We start from the raw sequence: 6,000 nt of genomic DNA, 5'->3' as shown, positions 1-6,000 counted from the left end.
GGTGTATTACATTAATTGATTTTCTTATGTTGAACCATCCTTGCATACCTGGGATGAATCCTACTTGGTCATGATGTATAATTCTTTTAATATGTTGTTGGATACGATTTGCTAGAATTTTATTGAGGATTTTTGCATCTATATTCATTAGAGAGATTGGTCTGTAGTTTTCTTTTTTTGTAATATCTTTGCCTGGTTTTGGTATGAGGGTGATGTTGGCTTCATAGAATGAATTAGGTAGTTTTCCCTCCACTTCGATTTTTTTGAAGAGTTTGAAGAGAATTGGTACTAATTCTTTCTGGAACGTTTGGTAGAATTCACATGTGAAGCCATCTGGTCCTGGACTTTTCTTTTTAGGAAGCTTTTGAATGACTAATTCAATTTCTTTACTTGTGATTGGTTTGTTGAGGTCATCTATTTCTTCTTGAGTCAAAGTTGGTTGTTCATGTCTTTCCAGGAACCCGTCCATTTCATCTAAATTGTTGTATTTATTAGCGTAAAGTTGTTCATAGTATCCTGTTATTACCTCCTCTATTTCTGTGAGGTCAATAGTTATGTCTCCTCTTCCATTTCTGATCTTATTTATTTGCATCCTCTCTCTTCTTCTTTTTGTCAATCTTGATAGGGGCCCATCAATCTTATTGATTTTCTCATAGAACCAACTTCTGGTCTTATTGATTTTCTCTGTTGTTTTCATGTTTTCAATTTCATTTATTTCTGCTCTAATCTTTGTTATTTCTTTCCTTTTGCTTGCTTTGGGATTAGTTTGCTGTTCTTTCTCCAGTTCTTCCAAGTGGACAGTTAATTCCTGAATTTTTGCCTTTTCTTCTTTTCTGATAAAAGCATTTAGGGCAATAAATTTCCCTCTTACCACTGCCTTTGCTGCGTCCCATAAGTTTTGATATATTGTGTTTTCATTTTCATTCGCCTCTAGGTATTTACTAATTTCTCTTGCAATTTCTTCTTTGACCCACTGGTTGTTTAAGAGTGTGTTGTTGAGCCTCCACCTATTTGTGAATTTTCTGGCTCTCCGCCTGTTATTGATTTCCAACTTCATTCCTTTATGATCCGAGAAAGTGTTGTGTATGATTTCAATCTTTTTAAATTTGTTAAGACTTGCTTTGTGACCCAGCATATGGTCTATCTTTGAGAATGATCCATGAGCACTTGAAAAAAAGGTGTATCCTGCTGTTGTGGAATGTAATGTCCTATAAATGTCTGTTAAGTCTAGCTCATTTATAGTAATATTCAGATTCTCTATTTCTTTATTGATCCTCTGTCTAGATGTTCTGTCCATTGATGAGAGTGGTGAATTGAAGTCTCCAACTATTATGGTATATGTGTCTATTTCCCTTTTCAGTGTTTGCAGTGTATTCCTCACGTATTTTGGGGCATTCTGGTTAAGTGCGTAAATATTTATGATTGTTATGTCTTCTTGTTTAATTGTTCCTTTTATTAGTAGATAGTGTCCTTCTTTGTCTCTTTTAACTGTTTTACATTTGAAGTCTAATTTGTTGGATATTAGTATAGCCACTCCTGCTCTTTTCTGGTTGTTATTTGCATGAAATATCTTTTCCCAACCTTTCACTTTCAACCTATATTTATCTTTGGGTCTAAGATGTGTTTCCTGTAGACAGCATATAGAAGAATCCTTTTTTTAATCCATTCTGCCAGTCTATGTCTTTTGATTGGGGAATTCAGTCCATTAACATTTAGAGTTATTACTGTTTGGATAATATTTTCCTCTACCATTTTGTCTTTTGTATTATATATATCATATCTGACTTTCCTTCTTTCTACACTCTTCTCCATACCTCGCTCTTCTGTCTTTTCATATCTGACTCTAGTGCTCCCTTTAGTATTTCTTGCAGAGCTGGTCTCTTGGTCACAAATTCTCTCAGTGACTTTTTGTCTGAGAATGTTTTAATTTCTCCCTCATTTTTGAAGGACAATTTTGCTGGATATAGGAGTCTTGGTTGGCAGTTTTTCTCTTTTAGTAACTTAAATATATCATCCCACTGTCTTCTAGCTTCCATGGTTTCTACTGAGAAATCTACACATAGTCTTATTGGGTTGCCCTTGTATGTGATGGATTGCTTCTCTCTCGCTGCTTTCAAGATCCTCTCTTTCTCTTTGACCTCTGACATTCTAACTAGTAAGTGTCTTGGAGAATGCCTATTTGGGTCTAATCTCTTTGGGGTGCACTGCACTTCTTGGATCTGTAATTTTAGGCCTTTCATAAGAGTTGGGAAATTTTCAGTGATAATTTCTTCCATTAGTTTTTCTCCTCCTTTTCCCTTCTCTTCTCCTCCTGGGACACCCACAACACATATATTTGTGTGGTTCATATTGTCCTTGAGTTCCCTGATACCCTGTTCAAATTTTCCCATTCTTTTCCGGATAGTTTCTGTTTCTTTTTGGAATTCAGATGTTCCATCCTCCAAATCACTAATTTTTTCTTCTGTCTCTTTAAATCTATCATTGTAGGTATCCATTGTTTTTTCCATCTTTTCTACTTTATCCTTCACTTCCATAAGCTCTGTGATTTGTTTTTTCAGTTTTTCTATTTCTTCTTTATGTTCAGCCCATGTCTTCTTCATGTCCTCCCTCAATTTATCGATTTCGTTTTTGAAGAGGTTTTCCATTTCTGTTCGTATATTCAGCATTAGTTGTTTCAGCTCCTGTATCTCATTTGAACTATTGGTTTGTTCCTTTGACTGGGCCATATTTTCAATTTTCTGAGCGTGATCCATTATCTTCTGCTGGTGTCTGGGCATTTAGTCAGATTTTCCTGGGTGTTGGACCCCACAGGTTGAAAGATTTTTCTGTGCAATCTCTGGGTTCTGTTTTTCTTATCCTGCCCAGTAGGTGGTGCTTGTGGCACATGTTTGTCTATGGGTTCCACCAGTAAAAGTTGCTGTGGGTCCTTTAACTTTGGAAAACTCTTGCCTTGGGGGAGGTTCGGCAGCCGAAGCAGCTTGGAAGAGTGCCAGCCGGCCCAAGGGTCCGAACGCGGGAAGGGTCGCCGGTCGCCGCAGCCCGGGAGAGTGCCCGACTGAATTTCCTAGTCAGCCCGGGGCACCAAGCGTGGCGGGAGGGCGCCAGCTGCCGCAGCCCGGGAGAGTGCACTGTTCCCAGCCAGACCGGGGAGTTACGTGTTTGGAAGGGACCCTCCGGTCACTGTTCTCCGCAGTCTGGGGATTTCCGACCCAACTCTCTCAGTTGGTCCGGGGGGCTTCACGTGGTGGGGGCGCCAGCCGCCGCGGCCCAAGGGGACCGCCTGCCCAATTCTGCCAGCTGGCCTGGGAAGGAGGAAGGGAGCGACTCCAGCCGCTTGCCATCCCACCCAGGAAAGCCCGCGCCCCTTGGCGATCTCACTGGAGCTGGTTCTCCCAGACAGTCAGCCATTCCAGGATGGGGTACGCCGTCCCTTTGATCTCCGTCGTGGCTCTGGGAGCTGCTCTGTATCGTCTCCACTCCCCCAGTAGCTGTTCTGGAGGAGGAAAGGTGAGGGTGGCAAGGCTGTCGAGGCCGGTGGCGATGGAGCCGGTGAAAGCGGAAGAGGGCACGGAGGTGGTTGGAGAACCGCTGGAGCAGGAGGAGAAAGGGAAGGATAAGATGGCAGATGGAGTGCCGCCGGAGCAGAAGGGGGATGAGGGAGAGGAGGGCGGGCTGGCTGGTGGGGTGTGAGCGCCGCGCCGGGCCGGCGGACAAAGAGGGAGAGGAAGGCGGGCTGGCTGGCGGGGCGTGAGCGCCGCGCTGGGCCGGCGGACAAAGAGGGAGAGGAGGGTGGGCTAAACCTCCTCTTAACTCTTATCCATCACTCCATTATTTACCTCTGCTGTTGCTGTGGTCGTGATGATGGTTTCCTTTTGAACATAGCTGATATCATGCAATAGCAGTTTCCCCCCTGTACCCTGGACTTAAACACCCTTTATACAAAAATCATATCTTTGAAGTAACTCTTACGAGAACTAATTCATATTTCTAGTGTGAATCAGTGGGACACGTAGGTCTATACAGCCCCTTTCAATCTTCTTCATCTTCAATATGGTAATATTACTTCTGGCCCCACTAGAAAATCACCTTTGCTCCTGTCTATTCCCTTACACTGGAGTTCAACCTCATTAGCTAACGGTTCCCCCATCTCTAGCTTCTATGTATCTCTAAGTCCCTTATATTTTGTATTATAAGCCTCTGATTATACCTGTATGCTGATCATAAAAGTGGAATCCTACAGTATCTATTTTTTTTGTGTCAGACTAATTTCACTCAGCATTATGTTCCCAAGGCTCATTCATTTTGTCATGGGCTTCAGGACATCATTTCTTCTTACTGCTGCATAATATTCCATTGTATGCATATACCACATTTTGTTGATCCACTCATCTGTTGATGGGTATTTGCTTAATTTCCATCTTTTGGCTATTGTGAATAATGCTGCTATGGACATCGGTGTGCAAATGTCTGTAAAACCTATTAATTTTTTAAAAAGTAACTCTATAAAAGGTGATCTATATGAGCAAGATTCCATTTCATGTTGGAGGTTCTCTATTCAAAAGAATCTAGGAGACTTGATCTCATCCCACTGAGGCCAAGGAGGAGCCAGAAACCACAAATGCTTTGATCCTTATGTAACGGGCAGGACGGAGCTGGGAGGTAGGGGGTGGGGTGGGGGTGGGGGAGGCTGAGTTGAGGGGCTCAGAAGGAAATAGGTCAGGAGTCCAGACAGGAAGAGGGGAAGGCCAGGGGCCCTTTACAGAGGAATGACCTGATGGGAAAAGAAAATAGATGTTTTAAGTCATCCCTGGACTCTGGTAGCATTTGTAACCTGCCAGAAGTAAGATTGTATTCTTTGTGACAATAATTAACTTGTCCTGGACCTTTGCTGTGGGAGCTGTGGGCTGTAATGACTAGGTTTCCCAAAAAGACGTGTAATAATCTGCTCTGACAATAAAGGGTTGACATTTAATTAATGGGACTTAATATACACTCCAGTATTTTATGCTGTTCCACTTTTCAGAGGAGAGTTATTGGCCCAGTTACACAGGAAGAGAATCTGTAGATGTGGCGCTTCCAACTGAGAAAGGATCTGGGGACCACCTCATTTGTGGAGGTTGGTCTTGATTATCGAGGATGGACCTCTGTGGCTTGGAGGGGGATCAGGAGGAGGCTTGGGCTTTGTGGTTTTCAAACACTATTTCTGTGAAGTTTCCCATGAGTTGGGCCATGTGGTCTACCTCTAACACCAAACAAAACCAAAGGCTGTTTTTCCCCAAGTTCGCATAGACAAATCATCTGTTGCTTTGTCTCAGTTCAATTAGGGCTGAGGGCTCACAGTACCAACTTCTACCTCATTCGGAGAAGATCCTCTTTTATGCATCTTATGTACTAGGATTGGGTCAAGGGATTTAGACTGCTAAAACAAATCTTGGAAACCACCAAATCCAACCTTTTACCTTTTACAGACTCCTGCACAGATGGCCTATGCAATACATCCACGGAAGGGGTTTGTCCTCTTCCCAAGGCAACCATGCCACCATCTCAGTGATCTCTTATTGCTTTAAATCTACCCCCAAACAACTATTTTAATAGTGGACATTGTTTGGGGTTTCAGGAATTCAGGCAGGGCTCAGCTGGCGGTTCTTCTGTCCATTGACATTGACAGAGGCCAGTTCTCCTGTGATAGTCAGCTGGCGGACTGGCTGGTTTACAGAGTCAAAACCATGTCCTCATTTGCAAGAGCATGGGGCTCAGCAGGAGGGGGAGTGGTCACTTGGCTTCTCCAGCACGTGGCCTTGGGTTGTTAGACATCTTACAAGGTGGTTTAGGGCCCTAAGACCTAGCGTGCAGGAAGCAAAGATGTTTCTGAACTAGCTTTGAAGTCACTTAGGGTCTCTTCCCTTGTATTCTGTTGGTTGAAATGGTCCAAAGTGCACCCAGATTCATAGGGTGGGGCACAGAGCCCATTTCCCCAAGGGAGAAGTGTAAGAAAATTTG

Source organism: Tamandua tetradactyla, chromosome 6 (assembly GCF_023851605.1).
Source record: "Tamandua tetradactyla isolate mTamTet1 chromosome 6, mTamTet1.pri, whole genome shotgun sequence".
NCBI classification, from domain to species: domain Eukaryota; kingdom Metazoa; phylum Chordata; class Mammalia; order Pilosa; family Myrmecophagidae; genus Tamandua; species Tamandua tetradactyla.
Note: the sequence above shows the minus strand (reverse complement) of the source record.